The sequence below is a fragment of the Podarcis muralis genome, chromosome 17, assembly GCF_964188315.1.
Source record: "Podarcis muralis chromosome 17, rPodMur119.hap1.1, whole genome shotgun sequence".
In the NCBI taxonomy this organism is placed as follows: domain Eukaryota; kingdom Metazoa; phylum Chordata; class Lepidosauria; order Squamata; family Lacertidae; genus Podarcis; species Podarcis muralis.
In genome coordinates this window covers 18,253,653-18,276,744 of record NC_135671.1, presented here as the reverse complement: position 1 = coordinate 18,276,744, position 23,092 = coordinate 18,253,653, and the positions used below count along the sequence as shown (strand labels likewise).

Sequence of the window (23,092 nt, the reverse complement as noted above, 5' to 3'; positions counted from 1 at the left end):
TTGCTCTGTTCTAGCTCCTGCCAACCTAGCAGTTCGAAAGCACGCCACTACAAGTAGATAAACAGGTACCACTATGGCGGGAAGGGAAATGACGTTTCTGTGTGCTCTGGTTTCCGTCACTGTGTTCTGTTGTGCCAGAAGCGGTTTATTCTTGCTGGCCACATGACCCGGAAAGCTGTCTGTGGACAAATGGCAGCTCCCTCAGCCTGAAGTGAGATGAACGCTGCTACCCCATAGTCGCTTTCGACTAGACTTAACCACCTGGGGGTCCTTTACCTTTACCTTTTACCTTACATTTGTTGCATAATAATTCTAAGACAGACATGGAAACCTGTGGCCTTTTAGATATAGTTGGACTACAGCTTCCATCCTCCCTGTGGTGTAGTGGTTAAGAGTGGTAGACTCGTAATCTGGTGAACTGGGTTCGCTTCCCTGCTCCTCCACATGCAGCTGCTGGGTGACCTTGGGCTAGTCACACTTCTCTGAAGTCTCTCAACCTCACCTCACCAAGTGTTTGTTGTGGGGGAGGAAGGGAAAGGAGATTGTTAGTCACTTTGAGACTCCTTCGGGTAGTGAAAAAGCGGGATATCAAATCCAAACTCCTCCTCCTCCTCCTCCTCCTCCTCCTCCTCCTCCTCCTCCTCTTCTTCTTCTTCTTCTTCTTCTTCTTCTTCTTTGTCCACAGGGAGCTGATGTGAGTTCAAGTCCAGAAACTGGGAGGGCCACAGGCTCCTCACCACATTCTAAATGCTGCAGGATTCACACCTCTTTGTTTCATATTGTATCACTGAACGGGAGGGGTGGGGAATTTCCTCCATAACAATAGCCCTGTCAATCACTTGGTGAGAATGGAGACCATTGTCTGCAAGATTTCATTATGATTACCTTTTAACTTCTAAATATGTCGTAATCACTTCCAGACTCCTGCATTTATGATGCTTGCTTTATTTGAGGAAATAGACCATCTTTTTTGACTGAGAGCCAGGAGGGGGAGGAAAGAAAGAGAGCTAAAAATGTGTTTGATGTGTATTTAAATGCATAATTTGTTCAATAAGAAAACACACACGTATAGACACACGTGTGCTTCACAAAAACCAGCTTGCTGACAAATTCATGAGAGGTCCATAAATCCATGTCCAGATGTTTACAACAAGGTGAAGGACATGGTGAGACGTTTGCTGGTAACTGCACGCCAACCCCTTACATCTGCTTTCGAGGAGCTGACTAAGGGCTGTGAGTGTGAAAGGGAGTGGGGACCTTGAACAAGCAGGCATCCTTGGACATTTAACCCCAATAAAGCAAACCTGCATTAAAAATATATATACCGTATATACTGGATGTAGCAATGGTTTCCAGGTATTTATTAGACTTTTTGGATTCTTGCTATGTGCAGATTAAGTGGACTATTAACCTTCTTCCTTAAAAAACAAAACAAAAAAACAACCCCATGCAGTTTCCCATGCCCAGTTTTGAAGGGAGAATTAAACAAAGATCCTGTTTCAAAACAAAACAGTTGTTTCATTTCAAAATTAAATATGTTGTCTGGTTGTTGTCGGGTGGAGGCAAGCATGCTTGCTCTTTCTATATTAGAAGACAGAAACATCTGGGATTTGCTAGTGCTCACTTGTATTTGCGAAATGAGGTATTTTAAAGCAAATAGCTAGGGAGGCTTCTAGAGACACCTACTGGTGAATGCTGTTCCAAAAATCTCCTTGTTATCTTGTACAACAATCACAGATAGGACAACACCCCCCACTCCACCCCCCAAAAAAAATCGCCAGAGAGCTCAAACTGGATGTCGCATTTGACTTTTATGTAATTTAAGCATCAAACCTTAAACATTTAGCATGCACGTGTGATTTAAATTTGACTTGTCTTCTACTTGTCATGCCTCATCAAGAGCTGGACCATATGTGTTGCAAGATAGCTATACTCTAAGATATCCCATGGTGTCATTTAGAACGAAACAAACAACACTTCCTGATAATTTGATTGGGGAAGTGGTCCCATGCTATCTGTACCTCTCTGCCGCCTTCATTCTTTCATTCCTTGATTCAGTTCAAGGATTCATACTCCACCCTTAAACAAATTCCAAAGATGGTTTACAGTTGTTCTTTACACCAGAGAAATAGCAACAGGAGAAAGGTGCCATGCACCCTTCGCTCAGCGCCAGCACAACTTCCTCAATCATATTAGCAGTTTCATACAGCAGCTTTATATATATATACACACACACACACACAGACACACACACACACACACACAATCACACAGTAGCTTTCTAATTATCTGTAAATGGGTCAATAAGCTTTGATTATTTGTTCTGCTGAATCTTAATGGCTTGCTCTTAACTGCTGCTTTTTGCTGCTTCTAGCTACCTTATATTGTATTCTTACCATTTTAATTATTGTTGAAAGTCCCCTTTAGTGTTTTACCAGAAGCAGGATAATAATTAAAAAATTGAAGTAAGAAAGAAAAACAAAAATTCACCAAGTAGGAGATCCTGATCACTGATTTTTTTTTTTTGGTCATAACATTCACATATACTCAAACAAATCAGAAGCATAAACTCTATGTCCTGTCACTTCTCGTTGAGATGGTGAAGAGCGCCGCTTTGCCAGCAGCCTCCATCCCTTCCATCTTCCTTTTGACAGCTCAGGGGAGGCTCCCCCCGCAGGAAGCAGCCTGGGAATGGGGCGCTATGGTGTGCTGCCCACCCACAACTCCCAAGCCTCCCCCGAGCTGTCAAAAAGAAGGGGGAAGGCCGCTGGCAAGGCAGCGCAGTTCTGCCCCTTCCCCCAATGGCTCAGGGTAGGCTTGGGAGTCGCAGGCGGGCAGCGTGCCAAATGTCACCCCCCTCAGCGATGACACCCGGGGCATCCACCGCCCCCTTCCTCCGCCCCTGCTGGCTTCTCCCCGCTATTGAGGGGGCTGACATCGCACAAATTGCTGACATCACACACAACATGCTGGCGTGGCATGTGACGTTACCGCTCAATATTGAGGGGGCCCAAAACCTTTCCACATCACTACCTGTTAAAAAAGTGGGGTTTTGCCTCAGGACATTTGGGTTGTCAACAGGACATAGTAAATGCCATGTGATTCGTAGCCCAAAGAATCAGGAACAGGCAAAGTACAGGGAGAGTTTTGTGATGTTGTGGGTGAGCCCTCATTGAGTCGTTCCATTTTCCTAAGCATCCATGAAGATTTTTAAATTCATTCATCGGCTAAAAGCCCTTAAATCCAATTTTGTGTGGGTCAGAATGCAGTCAAACAGCAGAAGAAGTTAATCACTCTGCAGTCACTATGCCTGAGCTGAACCCTTGTCAACAGAAATGTGTTTAGCTGGTATTTTCTGTCTTTTTCTGAGATACAAAATTGTGGCTCCTTCTGAGAACTTGCGGTTAAGCAGCAGCAGAGAAGTGATTCACTCTGCAGTCACTACGCCTAAAAAGCCATTAGGGAGAAGTCTTTATTTGTTTTTAATTTAAAAGCAGGGAAGGAAAGAAAGTTCCCTGCCAGAGCCACGTCTTTGAAATTCCAGCAAGGAAAGTGTACAGCCAAACTGACTTTGCAATCGTGTCACAAGAAGGTCACACAACTCAGAATTCAAGCTGCTCATGCAGAAGGATTCTTAAGCAGGGAGACACAACATGCCCTGCTGACATTTGTTTGCCTCTGTTGAGCAGGATGGCGTGAAAGGGAAAAAGTTTCTCTATCTTAAAAAAAAAAAGGTGGACCACTGAGAAGCAGGCAGTCAGACAGACAGCTAAACAGACCCTTAGTTCAAACTGAGCCTCTAGTTTCTTTCTCTAAATACTTCTTTCTCAGCTTCCACTTTTGGTATGTCAGATTTGTGCTTGTTGCAAAGAACCTGCCTTAAAACAGGAATCATCACATATTTTCCCTATATGTGGCCAGAATTTCTTTACCTTTGCAATGTGAATGATAGTAAAGGTAAAGGGACCCCTGACAATTAAGTCCAGTTGTGAACGACTCTGGGGTTGCGGCGCTCATCTCGCTTTAAAGGCCGAGGGAGCCGGCGTTTGTCCGCTTCCGCAGACAGTTTTTCCAGGTCATGTGGCCAGCATGACTAAGCTGCTTCTGGCGAAGCCAGAGCAGCGTACAGAAACGCTGTTTACCTTCCCACGGGAGTGATACCTAATTATCTACTCGCACTGGTGTGCTTTTGAACTGCTAGGTTGGCAGGAGCTGGGACCGAACAACGGGAGCTCACCCCATCACAGGGATTCGAACCACCGACCATTTGATCGGCAAGCCCAAGTGCCAGAGTGGTTTAAACCACAGCGCCACCCGCATCCAATGTGAATGATAGATACCAGCAATTTGAACGATTTGATCATCTGTCATACTTTATCTCCCTGTTCCAGCCTTTATGTTTAAATGTGCCACATGTACACAGATCCAATTAAATGTGCAGTTGTCATCTTATTTCTTTTGTGTGTTTTTAAAAGCAATATCAATTATACAGTATTTGAAAAGCTGCTTGTAGGAGGCAGGGGTTGAAAAGATTGGTTTTGGGATTTTGCAGGTTTCAGCCAAGCAGTATTGTGCACAGAGCCAGCTTCTACTAAAATGCCCATCTAGAACTCAGCCGTAGGCAGAAGAAAGTGTTTTTCGGGATGGTGAATGTTCTTCCACAGGACCCCATTGCTCAAATTCTGTATTGACCTTTTCCTTTGTTCTTCTAAGTTTGGGGAATAATTTCATAATTACTCATCAATATAATACTTAATATTTATTCTAGTGTGCATTTCCTCAGTAATCCTTAATAGCAACTGTGTAAAATGGATCGCTATTATTTCTTTATTTTGAATACTTATGTTCAACTTTACACCTACAAGAACCTCTTAGAGCTACTTTTAAAAGAACATCAAGTCTAGTACAGGAACATAAATTATATGGTGTCCAATAAAGATTGCTCCAGCCAAATTTCCTGCCCTTGTCCTTCCCTGGTATCACACCAGGCAGTAAAAAAAGGTAAAGGTAAAGGGACCCCAACCATTAGGTCCAGTCGTGGCCGACTCTGGGGTTACAGCACTCATCTCGCTTTATTGGCCAAGGGAGCCGGCGTACAGCTTCCGGGTCATGTGGCCAGCATGACCAAGCCGCTTCTGGCGAACCAGAGCAGCACACAGAAACACCGTTTACCTTCCCACCACCTATTTATCTACTTGCACTTTGACGTGCTTTCGAACTGCTAGGTTGGCAGGAGCAGGGACTGAGCAACGGGAGCTCACCCCGTCGCAGGGATTCAAACTGCCGACCTTCTGATCGGCAAGTCCTAGGCTCTGTGGTTTAACCCACAGCGCCACCCGCGTCCCTACACCAGGCAGTAGCTTCCACCAAAATCCTCTAAGGCAAGGGCTGGGCGAAGGCGAGGGCTGGATCAATCCAAGGAATGATTCCATCATTCCACCCATGGTAGAAGCAGTCTACATTTGGAGACAATGGGCAGTTGGAAGTCTCCTAATACTTCATATTATGGCCATATAACACACAGGGGTGGGGGGAGGGGTGTGTGGTTGGTGCGGGTCATCCTGGGTGTCACCACTGAGGAGGGTGACAAAATGCCAGGGGCCTGTGAGAGATGCGGTCGCTTGGGCGCGTGCAGGCTCTGCACTGCCCAAATGGTCCTCCCACTGCCTCCCCCCCCAGCTGTAGGGCAGCTGAGTGGGAGGAGGCAGGCAGCCCCCAGGGCCCCCCATGGTACGCCCTGCTCCTATGGGCGGCTTGGCCTGCCCCTGGGCGTGCTGCCCCAGGCGCTCAAGCTGCTCCGCTGATAACACAAACTAGTCTAATACTGGAGTGGGAATGTTCAACATCCTAAGTCAATACAGTGGTACCTCGGGTTAAGTACTTAATTCGTTCCAGAGGTCCGTTCTTAACCTGAAACTGTTCTTAACCTGAAGCACCACTTTAGCTAATGGGGCCTCCTGCTGCTGCTGCTGCGCTGCCGGATCACAATTTCTGTTCTCATCCTGAAGCAAAGTTCTTAACCCGAGGTACTATTTCTGGGTTAGCAGAGTCTGTAACCTGAAGCGAATGTAACCTAAGGCGTATGTAACCTGAGGTACCACTGTACAAGTGAGAAAAACTGAATGCTGTCACAAGGGGCTTTGTCTTTTCTGAAGTTTGTCTATCCATCTATACAGTGGAACCTTGGTTCTCGAACTTAATCTGTTCCGGAAGTCCATTCAACTCCTGAAACCGTTCGAAAACCAAGACACGGCTTCTGATTGGCTGCAGGAGCTTCCTGCACTCAAGCAGAAGTTGCGTCGGACGTTGGCTTCAGAAAAACGTTCACAAACAAGAACACTTACTGCCGGGTTTACGGCATTCAGGAGCTAATTTGTTTGTCAACTAAGTCGTTCAAGAACCAAGGTTTGACTATATGTCTGCCTGTCTGTCTGCCCAAGGCTTTTTTCCAGCTGGAACATACTGCAACTCAGTTCCGGCACCTCTAAGGTAGGCACCATTGCCATTGTAAGAGAAAGAAGGAGGCATTCATGGTGAGTTCCGGCACCTCTTTTTCTAGGAAAATAGCACTATATCCAGTGCAATGGTATTCTGGAACCCACCTGAGAAGTGCCAGAACTGAGTTCCAGTGAGTTCCCCCTTCCTTCCTTCCTTCCTTCCTTCCTTCCTTCCTTCCTTCCTTCCACACAATGGATTGAAAGATTTCAGAATATTAGTCAAATTACAAAATTGATGCTCGAGATTTTGAAGCACCTGATCTTGGCAGCTTCTCCTCATCCATGTTGCCTGGTCCTATGCCTCTAGAAGCCCAGAAGAAGAGTCTCCTTTAGATTCCTATTTTCGCCACCAGCCAGTCACTCTCAGCCGTGGCCCAAGCTTCACCCCATTCCCTTCTCTCCCACATGCTGCTGATACTGCACTCCAAAGTCAACCATCATTTACGGATCATGGATAATATAATTTAATTATCTCTAAATTAAGACATCCTGCCACAGTCCTTAGACTATTCATTCCAGAGGCATTTGTTTCAAGGCCATAAGGTGATGCAAACTGAGCCAACTTAGAAACAGAATTTGCTTTCCTGTTGTTGGCAGGTTGGCTACAGTCAGACTTAAAAAATGGGTTGAGTTTGATTCACTTTGTAAGGGGGCTGCTTGAGACCTGATGGGGGAAATGGCCAACGGAATTAAACTGGTCATCTCCATGGAAGTGACGTCACCAGTCATGACCTTGGGCAATCCAATCCGTGCGATCTGAAAATAATTGGAACATTTTGGCCCTCAAGAGAGGAGCCTGTTCAAATCCAGTTCTGGTCAAAGGAATGAATCCCACCACCTTTGTCTGCACAAGAAAATCCTATCACCTTGACCACCTTGGCAATGGCACCCACTTGAGAGGTGCCGGAACTGAGTCCTGGTGAGTTTCCATTGCAAAAAAGCCCTCACATTGTTGCTGAGCTGTTCCTTGTTGAAATATTAAATGTGACTGTTTTGATTCTCTCTCTCTCCCCCTCTCCCTCTCTCTCCCTCTCCCTCTCTCTCTGTGTTCGATAAATATTCCAATTTTAAAGACCTGTGTGAGGGCTGGTTACTGAGTAAATCTGCCAAGATGTGCTATTGCCACTGTCTAAAGATGCCAATTCACAAGACTCCTAGGATGTGTGGATGTGGAAAGATTTGTCTCTTGAGGAGGTTCGTTCACACTATACACTACTAGAAGAAGAATGGGAACTCCCCCTAGGGTGTCTTATGTTGTGGACTCAGCTACATGAGTAAAAAACCAGCGTTTTGGATGCATTATAAACATGCAACAGTAGATGGTGCTGGAGAGCAAAAAAAAAAATTCTTTGCAATTTCCCGTATTGTTTTCCCCCTCTTTTGTTATAATGATTTAATTTCTGACTTATTTATAGAGGGGTTTTTCCTGTGTGTAGATCCACCCTAGGTGTGCAACCAAAGTTCCTAACACACTTGCAGTACATCAGGGCATGTATTATGTCTGGCAAACTGTGAGGTGTTTGACAGACTTGACAAACCCCAAGTTTAGGAGGTGCAAAGATTAGGGCAAAGGGAACAAATTTACCAAACACTTGGTAGAGTGCAATATTTAACCTGGTGTACCACATATAGTTTGGGAAAGAGGAACGACATTATGCCCCTGTACTATTCTATATTTACCATCTCTACCACTTCCCCATAGCTCCACACTGCCAACCTAGGTGAAGCCATCGATGCACCAGATCGATCTGATCTCTAGTCTTGTGTCTCGATCAAAAATCGAGCATGTTGTTTTCTTTTCCAACAATCTGAGGAACTGGCAGACTTGGCATGCATGCATTCCAGCTAATCAGTGTACACAATCATTATGCTGGAAGTGGGTGTCATAAACACACTGCCTGCACTTAATAAGGAATAAAGCAGATCCTGGAATTTCAGCATATATTATTTTTTCTTTTCCACGTTACCTTGACCCATTAATCTAAGGAAGGGATTTCTTTTATTCCATCTCCCCCCGCCCCCGCAAGGACCTGTCCAAACCATTATAAAACTGATTATTGCTTTATCCCGCTGAAGATCATAATTAAAATAATCACTCCTCCATGTTCAGCATCATCAGGCAGGAATGACACAATTTACTTCAGGTTTTTTTCAGTCTCTTTCCAGCTCTGTGATTCTACGCTATACTGTAGATTAATCTCAGGAATCAGATGTTATTAATAAGTGCTTGTGCTTCACTTTTGAGGTTTCCTGTATGATTTCACATGGAACCCTTGATTGATTTATAATGTGGTAACACACAGCCATTTATTAACCTGTTTCTACTGCCAACTAGCGATAGGGGCTTTGTGACATAAAGTATTCTCTACAAATATTTTTCTAATAAAAATAATGAAAAAAACATTTTTCATATAGAACAGATCCTTTTTTTAAAAAAAAAAGGTGAAAGTTGAGTCGATTTATGAAAAAAAATTGACATTTTATATTATTAAAAGCAGTCACATGCAGTCTAGGATGTTAAGAACATTTGTTATTGTCTTAATGGAAGCAAGAAAACATATAGAGGAGCTGATGTGATAGCCATTCAAATCATACACACCAAGGGAGAATCTTTTAAAGTGGGCATGTGAAAACTTAAATACAAAAATTCTGAAATGAAACAAAGTATACCTGATTATTTTATTTCAATAAATAAATACAGTGAGAAATTTTCATTTGAAGAGAAACTCTAATAATAAGCTAGGATTTGCCATTTTTGTCCATGTTTTTCATGGTAACATTTTTATGGTATTTATTTGTTCTGTTGAAGTATTTATATCCCACTGGATGTATAGTAAAAGCATAACTGACAAAACAAGGGAAGGTAGAAGAGCAGTAATAACCTCAATATACAATAATCACTAGTACAACACTTTTGAAATGATACTGTTCAGTGCAGGAAAACCACCACCACTGGAATTTTGTCTAGAATAAGGTTACCAGATTTTTTTCAATGAATCCGGAGACACTTCATTGAAATGAGTCGGAATGATAGGATTTTGTCAGGGGACTGATTTGTAAATCTGGGGACTATCCCCGGGAAATGGAGACGTCTGCTAACCTTATTCTAGAACCTTGGTGCCACTGCAGAAAAGGCCATGTCCCAGTTCATTCCATGCTGTACCTCAAATAGTGAAGGGGCCTGAAGCCCAGCTTTCAAATATCATGTAGGGCAATTCTACCCAAATCAGAACTAAGTCCCATTCTGTTCCATGGCGCTTACTCCCAGAAGTGTGTCATTTTGTTGACTTGGAAGAATCAGCTATATCAGTGCAAGGAAGAATAATGAAATCTAAGCCCACTGGGTAGACACTCTTTTGACTTCCACAAGTGATTCTGCCTACAGTGACATCCATGTGATATCTGTTGTGCATATAGAACGCTGCCTCTTGGTGAGTCAGACCATTGGTCCATCTATGAAAGCTTAGAGAGCTGCTGCCAATCAGAGAGAGGCCTCAGCCCAGTATACCTGAAAGAGAAACTCCACCCCATCATTCTGCCCGGACACTGAGGTCCAGCTCTGAGGGCCTTCTGGCAGTTCCCTCACTGTGAGAAGCCAAGTTACAGGGAACCAGGCAGAGGGCCTTCTCAGTAGTGGCGCCCGCCCTGTGGAATGCCCTCCCATCAGATGTCAAGGAAATAAACAACTATCTGACTTTTAGAAGACATCTGAAGGCAGCCCTGTTTAGGGAAGTTTTTTATGTTTTAGCGTGTTTTTAATATTCTGTTGGAAGCCGCCCAGAGTGGCTGGGGAGGCCCGGCCAGATGGGTGGGGTATAAGCAATAAATAACAACAACAACAACAACAATTTCCAGCCCTGCCACCAAGTTACAGTCTTTTCTGAGCCACTTTGTATAAAGTTGACTTGCACCTTGCGCTGGGGTTGTGCAATTTAAGCTGGCTGGCTGCCAAGCACATAAAGCTGTGATCACACAAGTTAAATGTGCACCAGTTGTGAGTTGGCTGTAAGTTAGTGGTGAGGAGGAACACAGGATAGGAAGTGGACCATTGCTTTTCCATTATTGCAGAACAGCAACAGACCACCCACATCATCAAACACTGCTGTTGTTTGATTGCACCCATTCTTGTCCACATCTCTCGATGGCGCATGATGAGATGTTCCTGGACTGAGCTTCCCTATTCCTTCCATGTAACTAATTATGCTCGTTGAGCATGAGCACAGGTGTTTGGCAGACCTGCATGTGCTGCTTCTTTTAAAAGTACATTAGCATTTCAGAACCTTAAATATCTCTCCTACTGTGCTTTCCCTTCTAAACCAAACTTCCCTTTCTAATCCTGTTGGTCCTCCTAGCAAATTGCCTTAGATAAACAGAAAGCGAAGGTAAGTTTCAGTTTGCTGCAAAAAGACATTCGTTTCCTATGGAGATATACGCGCTGTAATTTGCATTGCACAATGGAACGCATAAGATGACACTTGTAAAAATGTAACTAGCAGACTCCTCCTTGTATTAAAGATCAGGGCTGCTTATTACAGTAGCTCATTATAAAGAGATACTAGAATACAGAAGCATATCCATTTTTATTTATTTTTCATGGAAAACAAAAAAATGTGGGGAGTTCCTGAGGAAAGAGCTCTACAACACAATTGCTTGTACAGATAAAAGCAAAAGCATGGATGGCAGTAATGATGGATTAAAACAATATGGCCTTGGTGTGATTTGGTGAGGAACAACAAGAAGAGAGAAGGTGTAGAAAGTCACTACCGGCATACAAAACCCACAATCACCTAAACCTGGCAGCTAAAATTACAGACACAAACACTGCTGGTTTTGTGTGTGTGTGTGTGTTGCTGTTCCAGATCTTATTAAAACTGGTTTTTTTCCACGTTATCAAAAAATAAGTGGATGAAAAGAAGAAAAGCACAGGATAATTTCAAAAGGATGGCGATACCATGGAGATGTCCCATTAAAAATCCATTAAGAAATTGGGGGAAATGCTGTAACACATTCATCTGGAAACACCCAATGTTACCTGCTTTCTTCCACTGGAAATGTTAGAATAGCTAAGTTTGTCACTACCCAGTTACTTGAATTAAGGCACATCTGAAGTTTTGTTCAGATGTTCTAAACAATAAACTTCTAAAACGCAACTGTTAAACATAATGGGAACGGAAAGTTTTGGTGCCTCACAATCGAAGAGGAATTTTTGTAAGGGATGTATTTGGACCCCCACAGCTAGTATATGACCTCCTCTCCTATGTCCCACTGTGAGTATTAAAATTATGATTAAACATGCAACCTTCTTCTAAGCCTTTGGGATATGACAGGATACAGAGACCTATAGCCAAGAATTTTTCTGATTCTGCATGAAGGTATGTGTCATCATACAAACCCTTAGGCCTTCTTTGAGGTTTCCAACCCCTTGCATTTCCCTACTGCCTCTTCGTTCCTCTTTCCCAATAGGATTCTGACTCAAATTCTGATTCCTGTGTCTCCCTGCAGTATTCAAACAATCCTCTCCCTAGACACTTTCTTGACTTTTCCCTATCTGGTTCCTCAGTTCTCCTGACTTCCATCTCTTCAGTTCTATTGCTTTGTTCATCCACCTTTGGGTTCCTGTGAGATTTTAAAAAAACAAATATTTCACAGCCACTGTACTGATTTTGAATATCCTACAACTGACCTTTTTCCTTCACCAGGAAATTTTTTAATGCACAGCCTGTGACAGCGCCACCATTAAGCCAATGACTGGTGGGTGGGTGCTCACAGAAAGGCAACTGGTGCCTCTTCTAAGGTAAAGGTACCCCTGCCCGTACGGGCCAGTCTTGACAGACTCTAGGGTTGTGCGCCCATCTCACTCAAGAGGCCGGGGGCCAGCGCTGTCCGGAGACACTTCTGGGTCACGTGGCCAGCGTGACATCGCTGCTCTGGCAAGCCAGAGCCGCACACGGAAACGCCGTTTACCTTCCCGCTAGTAAGCGGTCCCTATTTATCTACTTGCACCCGGGGGTGCTTTCGAACTGCTAGGTTGGCAGGCGCTGGGACCGAACAACAGGAGCGCACCCCGCCGCGGGGATTCGAACCGCCAACCTTTCGATCGGCAAGCCCTAGGCGCTGAGGCTTTTACCCACAGTGCCACCCGCGTCCCTCTTCTCCAGTAGCATAAAATAATACGAGGTGTGACTGGAAAGTTTGGTGCATGGTCACAGAAATCGGACAGCGAGAAATATTTGAACATACAATTGGCATCAGAAACCCACAAAATGCTCACAATTGTGTATGGAGATGAAGCTGTAACTCAAAAGACAGTGTATGTTTAAACGTTTCTGTGAAGGGCGGAAAACCATCGATGATGACCCTTGGTCTGGCAGACCGTCAACAGAGTATGTGAGTTATTGATGTGGGATAGGCATTTGTCTGCCCGAATGATGGCGGAAGAATTGCATATTCCATGTGAAATCATTACTGAAGTTACTGAGTTGTCCCACCCTCCATATTCTCCCAGTCTGGCCCCACCAGATTTCTTTATTTTTCCAAAACTGAAATCTGCACTGAAAGGTGCCCAAGCTGCTGTGACGAGGGAACGGAAAGCAGTATGAAAAGAGGACTTCTCCAGAAGCTTCCAACAGTTCTACAAATGTTGTCAGTGGTGCATTGTATCAGAGGGGGCCTACTTTGAAGGCCTGTAAGGCATGTATGTTCGAATATTTCTCGCTGTCCGATTTCTGCGACCGAACTTTTCAGTCACACCTTGTAATTCCTCAAAGTGAGGTGAACAATGCTGGTTTCATTAAGAAGATTGTGATAATCTTTAACCCCCCCCCAAAAAAAAAACCCCACCACCACAACAACACCCACAACACCACTAGGACAACACATCTAAGATCAAAGAGTAAAGTTTCTGGTGTGAGCCACTGGACTTCCTAATTCTTTGACCATTTTATAGCACAAATGAACAGCCTTCAGGTAAGTCTCTTGTGAACCCAGTAGGTTACACTCAACTCTACCTGCCTTAGACTAAGAACCATCAATTTCCATGGCAGATTTTCAAACAATTTTATTAGGCTTTTGATTAGGCCCCTTATGAGTAAGCCCACTTCTCTGTTTGCTGTCTCTTCCATCTCCAGATGTTTATGATATTAATGATATTTTTTCCTAGCAACAACATAACACAAAACCTGGTAATATGGGATAAACACCAACTGAGCACAGCAGTAATAGCTAAACAGTCTTACAAAAACAGTTTGCCAGGAGCAGATAGCCATAGGTAAGCTGAGTGGCCATGCAGCTTTATAGTAAACATTTGCAGCGGCAAAACAAAGACACCGTCGCAGGCAGGAATCATCTCTCTGTAGCCCTCACACTTCTTGAGTTTTAATCATGGAATGGAAGCACCACTGCAAATCTGGCGGAGAGTCAAGTTTTTATAGGCAGGATTTTGTTGTGCTGTACATGAGTAATAATGTGATACAGCTGGCAGGCAGCATGTTGCTGCTGATAGTACAAAGGAAGAAGATTCTGAGAAGGCAACAAAGAAGAAGATTTTGGAAACCCATCTATCACATCCTGGAGGTTTTCAAAGGAAGGAGAGAAGCCACGGTTGAGCCTCATTCCACAATACTTCACAACAGAGACTGAAATTTAGAGCTGTGGTAATAACAAAACATTTGCTAACGTCCCCCCCACAGAAGGTCACTCTGTGCCATGTTATGCTAATTCGATATTGATAAAAGTATACCTAAGAAAGACTGTTGTGGTTTTTTTTACTGTTGTGGGGGGGGGGATTGCTGTGTTAGTGTTATCTCCTCTTTTGCAAAATAAACTTAGATCCTTAATCTGTTTTCTCTTTCCCGGACCATGACTTTGAGAACAGCAGAGGCAGCTGGGAGGAAAGTTCAGGGATAGTTTTGTTTTGTTTTAAATAATTTTATAAGTTGTGTGTCTGTGTTTCTTAATTTAATCTTTTTGCATCGTTCTGTATGATTTGTGGCATTTTATGCATTGTGATTTGCTGCTATTTTTATCGATTTTTGTTGTTGTTGTTGTTTAGTCGTTTAGTCATGTCCGACTCTTCGTGATGAGTAATTCTTTATTGTAATTGATAAGTGTAAACTATCTAATTATTACTTGCTGATGTTTAATTTTAGTGTTTACTATTGTATTCTAATGCATTATTGCATATTGCTTTATTTGGTTATAAGTTGTTATTGTGACTTTTTATATAGCAGGGGTGGCCAACTCCCAAGAGACTGCGATATACTCACAGTTATAAATCCCCCTTTTTGGGGGTTCAGGTCAAAGTTGTTGTGCTTTTTTTAGGGAGGAGGAAAGCCCCGTTTTTGGGGGTGCCAGGCAAAAATGGCAAGCTTTTTTTAGGGGAGCCAAAGTTGTTCAGCTTCTTTGGGGGGAGACAGTGATCTACAAGTGATCTACCACAGCCGTCCAGTGGTCTACCGGTAGATCACGATCTACCTGTTGGGCGTGCCTGTTATATAGGATCTGATTGTTACTATTAATGTTTGATGTTTTATTATTTAATTTTGTGTGTGTTGGAAGCCGCCCAGAGTGGCTGGGGCCGGGCAGGGTATAAATAAAATACTACTACTACTACTACTACTACTACTACTAAGGGCCACCCTGGATAACACTGATGATACCACACTCGGCATCCATGCCAAATTGACCATAACTCATTAATTGTGGAAGTTGCAATATGGTGAGCCGCCACATGGATTGCTGAGTGTCACCTCGCTAATGCAATCACTTGCAGTGGTGTGATGAAAATATGCTCAATACATGCAGCATTGTATCCAATAAGCTAAGGACTCCTACCATGTCCTATTTTAGAGATGTCCAACAGGTCGATCGTGATCACTGCCAGTTTTTTTTTAGTGGGAGTAGATCGCAGTCTCTTGGAAGTTGGACACCCCTGTCCTGTTTTATTAAGCATCACTGAATAATGTTCTATTTACCTTCTTACCAATCAACTGCTGCCTTTATGCAGACTATTGTCAACAGAGTAATCAGCACAAATGTTCAGCAGCACTCAAATGCGATTTCAAAACTGCACGGAAATTGTACGATATTGCATTATGAGTTGCCAAACAAAGCCTAGGCTTGCTTGATCCACTTACCCTATGATGTTTCAAGGTATGATTGACTCAGATGCAAGATGATTTACTGATATTAATTCAAAACAGATGGTTGTGATTGCAGCCATCTATGGATATGAATCAGATCTACGCATAAAAAACAGGGATTTCCAGCCAAGGTAGAATGACTGCCTGCTTTGATCCCACAAGCCTGTTGTTGAAGGATGTGCCATCTCTAATCCAGCTCTGAGTTGGATTAATTTTCAGAAATAAAAAATACAGCTTCCAGGTCATGAACAGACCATGCTATTTATTTGTTGGCATTTTTATACCTAGCAGACTGATGTACAAAGAAGCAAGTTGCATGAGAATTGGCATTCAAAGAGAATCTCCGTATTCCCAGTTGCACGCCCCATAAAATGGTCGGGAGCAGGACAGACTTTCAAATAAGGATGCGAAAATCAGGTTTTCTAGATTTTCACACTTACCTTGCCTGAGATTGCAAGTTCGTTTGGATTTAATGAGGGTATATTAAACAATAACTGTTATTACCGTATTTTTCGCTCTATAAGAAGCACCAGGCCACAAGACGCACCTAGTTTTTGGAGGAGGAAAACAAGAAACAAAATATTCTGAATCCCAGAAGCCAGAACAGCAAGAGGGGTCGCTGTGCAGCGAAAGCAGCAATCCCTCTTGCTGTTCTGGCTTCTGGGATAGCTGCACAGCCTGCATTCGCTCCTTAAGACGCACACACATTTCCCCTTACTTTTTAGGAGGGAAAAAGTGAGTCTTATAGAGCAAAAAATACGGTATATACTGCTATCCTCTCGCTGGATGTCCAAATAGCGTACTCTCTCAGCTAGATCACCCTTAAAATTGCTAGTGAATCAAAAGGCAAAACTCGTGTCGCCTATTTTTAGAGCCAACGCCCTCAATACTGTACAGAAGAATAAGATCTGGAAATCACATTTTTTAAAAACTCATAAAAAAATGAAACAATCCTAGAAGCCTGCAACCAAAGAGCTGTCTGATTAGTCCAAAACATTATGTGAAATTTAGCACCCAACTTCTCCCAGCCACCCTTTTCAGCCCTATTAGGGCAATATCACAATCCTGCAATACAGACACCAGAATAGGTAACTTTCCCTGCTAGGACCTCACATCTGGACCAAAGTGGGGAAGCTTTTTCATGTCAAAGGGCACCAGAAAAAAACAACTATGAGTCCCATTATCAACTGGGGGACTGGGGGAGTTTTTTTCTGGGGGTTATTTACATGTCAGACATGCATAGAACAGGTTGGCCAAATCAAGTGATTGATTCCTTTATGATGATCTCTCTGCGTTCAGTTTATTTATTTCTGAACCTCACTTTGTATGATGCAGACAATCTTCCTGCCCCAACAGGGGTTTATGCTTCTGATGAAGCCAGCATTTCTTTATGTAGACAAATGTCACATATAGTCCTTAAGGGATCACTTGTGCTCTTATCAATGAATTCCCCCAAAGTCTGTCACTTTTGGCTGGTCCTTGGTAGCCAGCAGGAACCTGTTCTCCGCAACTTGCAGAGCAAGCAGAGTTTTGTCCCTGAGGTCAGCGGGAGATACTTGGACAATACTAAGAAAGATCTCAAAGCTTCTTAAGTGTCTTCAAGTCTCAGCATGACATATGGGTCTGCCTTGGACAGACTGCATCAGGAATAATGTTCTGGGCACCACGTTTTAAGAAGGATGTTGAGAAGCTGGAAGTCATACGAGGAACGGTTGAGGGAGCTGGGTATGTTTAGCCTGCATAAGGGGCAACAGAGGGGATACGATAGCCATCTTCAAATATCTCAAGGGCTGTCGCATGGAAGATGGAGCAAGCTTGTTTTCTCCTTCTCTGTAGGCCAGGACTTGAACCAATGGCTTCATGTCCCAAGAAAGGAGATTCCAACTAAACATCAGGAAGAACTTTCTGACAATAAGAACTGTCTCGCTACCTCAGTCTCACTCAGGAGGTGGTGGACTCTCCTTCCTTGGAGGTTTCTAAGCAGATGTTGGTTGGCTATCTGCCATGGATGTTTTAGTTGAGATTCTTGCATTGTGTGTGTGTGTGGGGGGGTGTTGATTAGATGACCCTTGGGGTCCCTTGCAACTCTACAATTCTATGATTCTTACCCCTGCTCTCATCTCAGCTTGGGAAGAAATAAAGGGCTTTCCAATATTTGATGGTACAGTGGTACCTCGGGTTAAGAACTTAATTCGTTCCGGAGGTCCGTTCTTAACCTGAAACTGTTCTTAACCTGAAGCACCACTTTAGCTAATGGGGCCTCCCGCTGCCGCCGCTGCACAATTTCTGTTCTCATCCTGAAGCAAAGTTCTTATCCCAAGGTACTATTTCTGGGTTAGTGGAGTCTGTAACCTGAAGCGTCTGTAACCCGAGGTAGCACTGTACTGAGCTTTTCTCTTTACAGAGAAAAAAAGCAGCTCACCTGTGGTGAGTGCATTTGTGTGCATTTGTGTGTTAGTTTGCATTACAACTTTTAAAACTAAAAAGGTCCTGACTTTCCCAGCTAAGAAATGAGAAAATAAGTTTTTTCAGCACTGCACACTTTAATTGTCCACTTATAAACATCGTTTGCAAAGGAGATGGAAACCTAACAAATAAAAAATAATGCTTTTCCATAATACAGTATATTCCATCTCGGAAGTGAAGGTTATTTGACTGTCATGATGAAGATGATGATGCAATGAACAATGCTGGGATCCCTGTACCAAAAATTATAACAAAATCTAAAGCTCCGGCATAAACACACTCACACAAGCCTTGCTTTTTTGTCTCATAGAAGTGCTATTGGATTTATGAGTCTTCCTAGCCAACAGACGCTAGGTGGCAATGTTCTCACAGCTCTTTAAAGGAAAACACCAACCAAGTTTCTTGCAACAACTTCTCCAGTAGCTTGCCGTGATCGTATAGTGGTTAGTACTCTGCGTTGTGGCCGCAGCAACCTCGGTTCGAATCCGAGTCACGGCAGAAGGGAAGAAAATTTATTTGCTCTTAAAAAATAATAACAATTCATACGCTGCCAGCATCAACATGTTCCATACAAAAAGACCATATATGTGTGTGGGGCTAGTTTCTGATGCACTACATTCTAGACATAGCACAAAATTAATGTTTTCTGTGTTTTGCATGCCAAATAGAAACCACTAGAGATGCAGAAAGGCCCACAGATTTTGCATGGATCCCAACAAACCTCAAAATTCTTGTATTAGAACATTTTTTTTAAAATGCACACACAAGTAAACTCCCTAATTCTTCCAGATTTCAAGTACTTCTGAAAGTATAATGTCAGTTTGTATGCATTCACCTATTCTATCTCGTTCAACTGGTGTGTGTTATTTAAAACTATGTCTTTATTTTATTTATTCAAATATTGAGGTGGGGGAATTAAAATATACACAGACATGGAGGAGGATTAAAATTTACAGATGATAAACATGAATATAGTCCTCTGAGTTAAAAGATTGGATTCTAAAGTGATATTATATTATATTTTTATTGTATTTTAATATTTTGTTGGAAGCTGCCCAGAGTGGCTGGGGAAACCCGGCCAGATGGGTGGGGTATAAATAAATTATTATTAATTGCAATTATTATTTAGTATAAAGCTAAATATTGAGAGTGCCAAAGTATATACATACTATAATCAATGAATAGCAATTAGATCAAAAGCATGCATGGAATGGAACTACTGTATTCAACATTATACTAGTATCAGTCCTCATGCTAAAGCTATTTTTCACAATTGTTTTAAAAGAGCAGGCTTTGAGCGATACAATATTGCAAAGCACTTGATTTTAGGCTTTTAAAAAACATGCGCATTCCTTTCTGCCGTGACTCGGATTCGAACCGAGGTTGCTGCGGCCACAACGCAGAGTACTAACCACTATACGATCACGGCAAGCTATGCAGGAACTGAAAGTTGCGTTGCTTTTTCCCCCTTCTAAACTAGATGATGACATCTGTACGAATAGCACCACCTACTGGCTAATATACAGATTTAAGAGTTGCCTCGTTACAGCTTGAAAGAAATACAACTCATCCCAGTGAAAACAACTGAAAACCATCCAGACTTTTCGAATACACTTTTCCCATGTTCCCCTTTTTGTGTGTGCATAGACCAGTGCAGCCATATTCTAATGGCTCCACTAGACAGAAGCTTCTAACAAAATATTTTCTTTTCTGCAGCAAAGATAGAAGAGAGATCAAAGTTTGCAGCCAGATACCCTTCCATTTGAAAGAATGCAGGGTTTGTGCAAGAAAAAGAATTGCCCATTGTATACCGGTATATATATTTATTAAAAAGCGCATACAAAACATGGAATGAATTATAGAAGGAAGAGTTCCTTCCCCCTGAGTGGCATTATAAATAATAATAAAATGGAGACAAAACTCTTACAGCCTGGTGGTTTTAGAATAGCCACGTCACAAGGAATAAAATGACTTGATCCTTGGGGAGTTGGGGTTTGGTTAAATAACATTGTTCCTTTTAATTTAAAATTTGTTTTGCAATACTATATTATTAATAGCATAGCATAACCATAATGCAGAATTATTTTATAAAATAAAAATATAGCACCGTACTAAAAATCTCCATGCCGTGCTCTCAGAAGTCAACAGTCCTTTCATGTCACACTTCAAAAAGCAACCTTTTTCAACATAAAAGGACAGCAAATGAAAAATAAAATAAAAAGATACAGGTTTGGAAGAATGCATGGGAGCAATGAAGGAAGCACCCTAGGTTTTCTTCCTTTGTTTCTCGCATGTAACCCTGGAAAGAAAATGATACCACATTCCTTGAAGGACAACCCCAGCAGTTTCCACCACCCAAAACATTGTTGTGTGTTCCCTGTACCTCAAGAGACAACACAACTGGATTCTGCTTCCTAAGGATGATGGAACACTTGAGATTTGTGGTGTCTCTGTAATATTTGTTTGATTTATAAATGTACAAGCAGAATATACTGAGAAGGTTCCTATCACTTATCCCACACAATGAAGATGCATAGGCTTCAGCAGGAAGTCAAATCAAAGCTCTTTCTGCCTCTTTAGCTCCATATTGTCGATATTCCAACTGTTTCTTTCTCCCTTTCCCACTGCCTAGAGCAGGCATGTTCAAAGTCCATTTTGGGGCCCCAATCCAGCCCACCGGTCGGTTTAATCCAGCCCCTGTGGTAGTTTATTTCCTGGGGTAAAATCCTAAAAAAAGCTCAACTTTGGGGTAAAATCCTAAAAAAAGTTCAACCTCAACAACTTCAATCCTAAAAATGTTGGCCCTTTGGTCAGCCCTCACGCATGTTCACTTCATCAAATCTGGCCCTCCTTGAAAAAAGTTTAGACACCCCTGGCCTGGAGAAATCCTTACCCAAATGACAAAGAGCATTATATTCTATAATCTGGAGAGGGGTGCCCAGCTATCAGGAGAACACCTGCCATTAGCTTCCGCTACTGAAACATCAAGTGATCAGAAGGCACTTTTTATCATATGTGGTGGAAGTGTAAAGCAATCAAAAATTATTGGGAAATGATTTACAATGAAATGAAAAAGATGTTTAAGACCACATTTGCTAAAAAAACAACAACCCAGAAGCTTTTTTTGTTAGGTATTACAGGACAGGACTTGCCAGAAGAAGAGAAGAAGTTATTCATGTATGCCACAACAGCGGCCAGGATTTTGCTAGCCCAAAAATGGAAGGACGACAAGATACCAATGGCAGAAGAATGGCAAGCAAAACTCATGGAATATGCTGAAATGGTGAAGCTTACAGGGAAACTTAAGGACAGAGACAAGAGAGAGTTTAAAAAAGACTGGGAACCGTTTATGATGTATTTACTGTAAAGAAGTGGAGCCACTAGCAGGGTTTGAGTAAACACTTACAAAAGAAATCAACTGTAAAAGTTAAGGAGCAATAATTGGGAAAATAATAAAATGTAAGATGGGATTTGAAATATATGGTATAAAAATGATAAGGATATGAGAACATGTAGTCAAAAGAATTTAAAATTAAGGTAATTTTTTTAAAAAATTAAGGTAAAATTAAGGTAAAACAAAATTAGCAGAAGATGTGAATAACTAAAGAACCAGAAGAGGAGGTTGAGGGAAGTCATGGGAGTGGGGGAAGGAGGAGATTTGGATTGATACATATTTTTTTCTTGTGTTGATTTTATATTGAATATAAAATTGTAAAACTCAATTTAAAAAACTATTAAAAAAAGAAAAAGAAACATCAAGTGATCATCTCAGACTACAAGCTATCAGACTAACAAGACGATGGCCCAGCCACCGTCCTAAATTAATATGAAAGGATATGGGAAAGGAAACTGCCAACGCTCCCTTGTTGATACATAGCAACATTTTGCATTATCTAAAATTGGAAAAGTGCATCATCGTTATCCATAGATAAAAACATAGCACCCTTTCATTATGTTACACAAGCCTCAGGAATTATAGCAATCATGGTTTCTCTTTTATAAGTTCTGATAGCAATGTGTCAGTATTCCTAATAAGAATTCTACATATGTTTCAAGAGAGAAAATGGGCCCTTGTAGAATAAAGAATTATGCAGAGTAGATGTCAAATGGTGCCAGGAAACATGCTAAATATCTCACAAAGATTCCAACAGAGACAATTCTTGGTATAACAAAATGGATTTGCACTCATTAGGCAACTGTAATGAAATGAAACCATACCATTTTATTAAAACAAACTATACCCTTCAATTTTCTTTAGTGTAGCATCAATCACGCGAGAACATCAAACAATGGCACAGCAATTAAGGCTATTTTGATAACTGCTATATCTTGAGATCACAGCTGAAGGTATAAATTTTGCAGTTGGAGTTTGCAGCGCAGTCAGACACATTTCACCCCAGCTAATTACAGCCCACAGTTAAATATGTTGTACAAGCAGGGTTGTCAGTCATAATACATCACAGAGACAATATTTGGAGGTATCATACAACAGGAGTGAGGCTGAGCTCCACTACAGATTGTGCATGCTCCAGTTTGGCATGTTCACCATTTTGGCATGTAAAGCTGTATATAAATTTAACAACAACAACATCATAAACAGAACTAACATTTTAAATTGGCTTGGATCCGAGACTAATATACAAAATAATGAAATGGACTCCATTGCCAGGACTGCCCAGTTATGTTTTGTACAAAGATGGAAGAAGGAAAAGACATAAACACAAAAGGGGGAAAACTGCTAAATCCCACCAGATAATTTTGCCCAGTACCTGCCCCAAGAGCAAAACATTCATTAAAACCTAGCATTTCTCCCATACATAGCACAACACTGACAATGGTTTTCCATTCCTGATTCAGTTTTGAGACAATAACCCTTGATCTCAATGTATGCTTACCATAGGAACCAAATCTAGGGTCTGAGGTCCCTTCGGCTCCCCCAATAAAATATTTGATGGGCATTGCCATTCAAATGGTGTGCATGTGCCATGT

The 23,092-nt window shown here is 42.1% G+C and overlaps 1 protein-coding gene and 2 non-coding genes across 5 annotated transcripts in view; 1 reads left to right on the top strand and 2 right to left on the bottom strand.

The window, feature by feature from the left end:
• The window catches only part of NFIB (nuclear factor I B), a 298,687-nt gene that overhangs the window by 237,445 nt on the left and 38,150 nt on the right, over positions 1 to 23,092 (bottom strand). The window lies entirely within an intron of this gene.
• On the top strand, positions 18,530 to 18,601 carry TRNAH-GUG (transfer RNA histidin (anticodon GUG)). Its single transcript has one exon. It is a non-coding gene; the product is annotated as a tRNA-His (tRNA).
• Positions 19,461 to 19,532, bottom strand: TRNAH-GUG (transfer RNA histidin (anticodon GUG)). The gene has a single exon. It is a non-coding gene; the product is annotated as a tRNA-His (tRNA).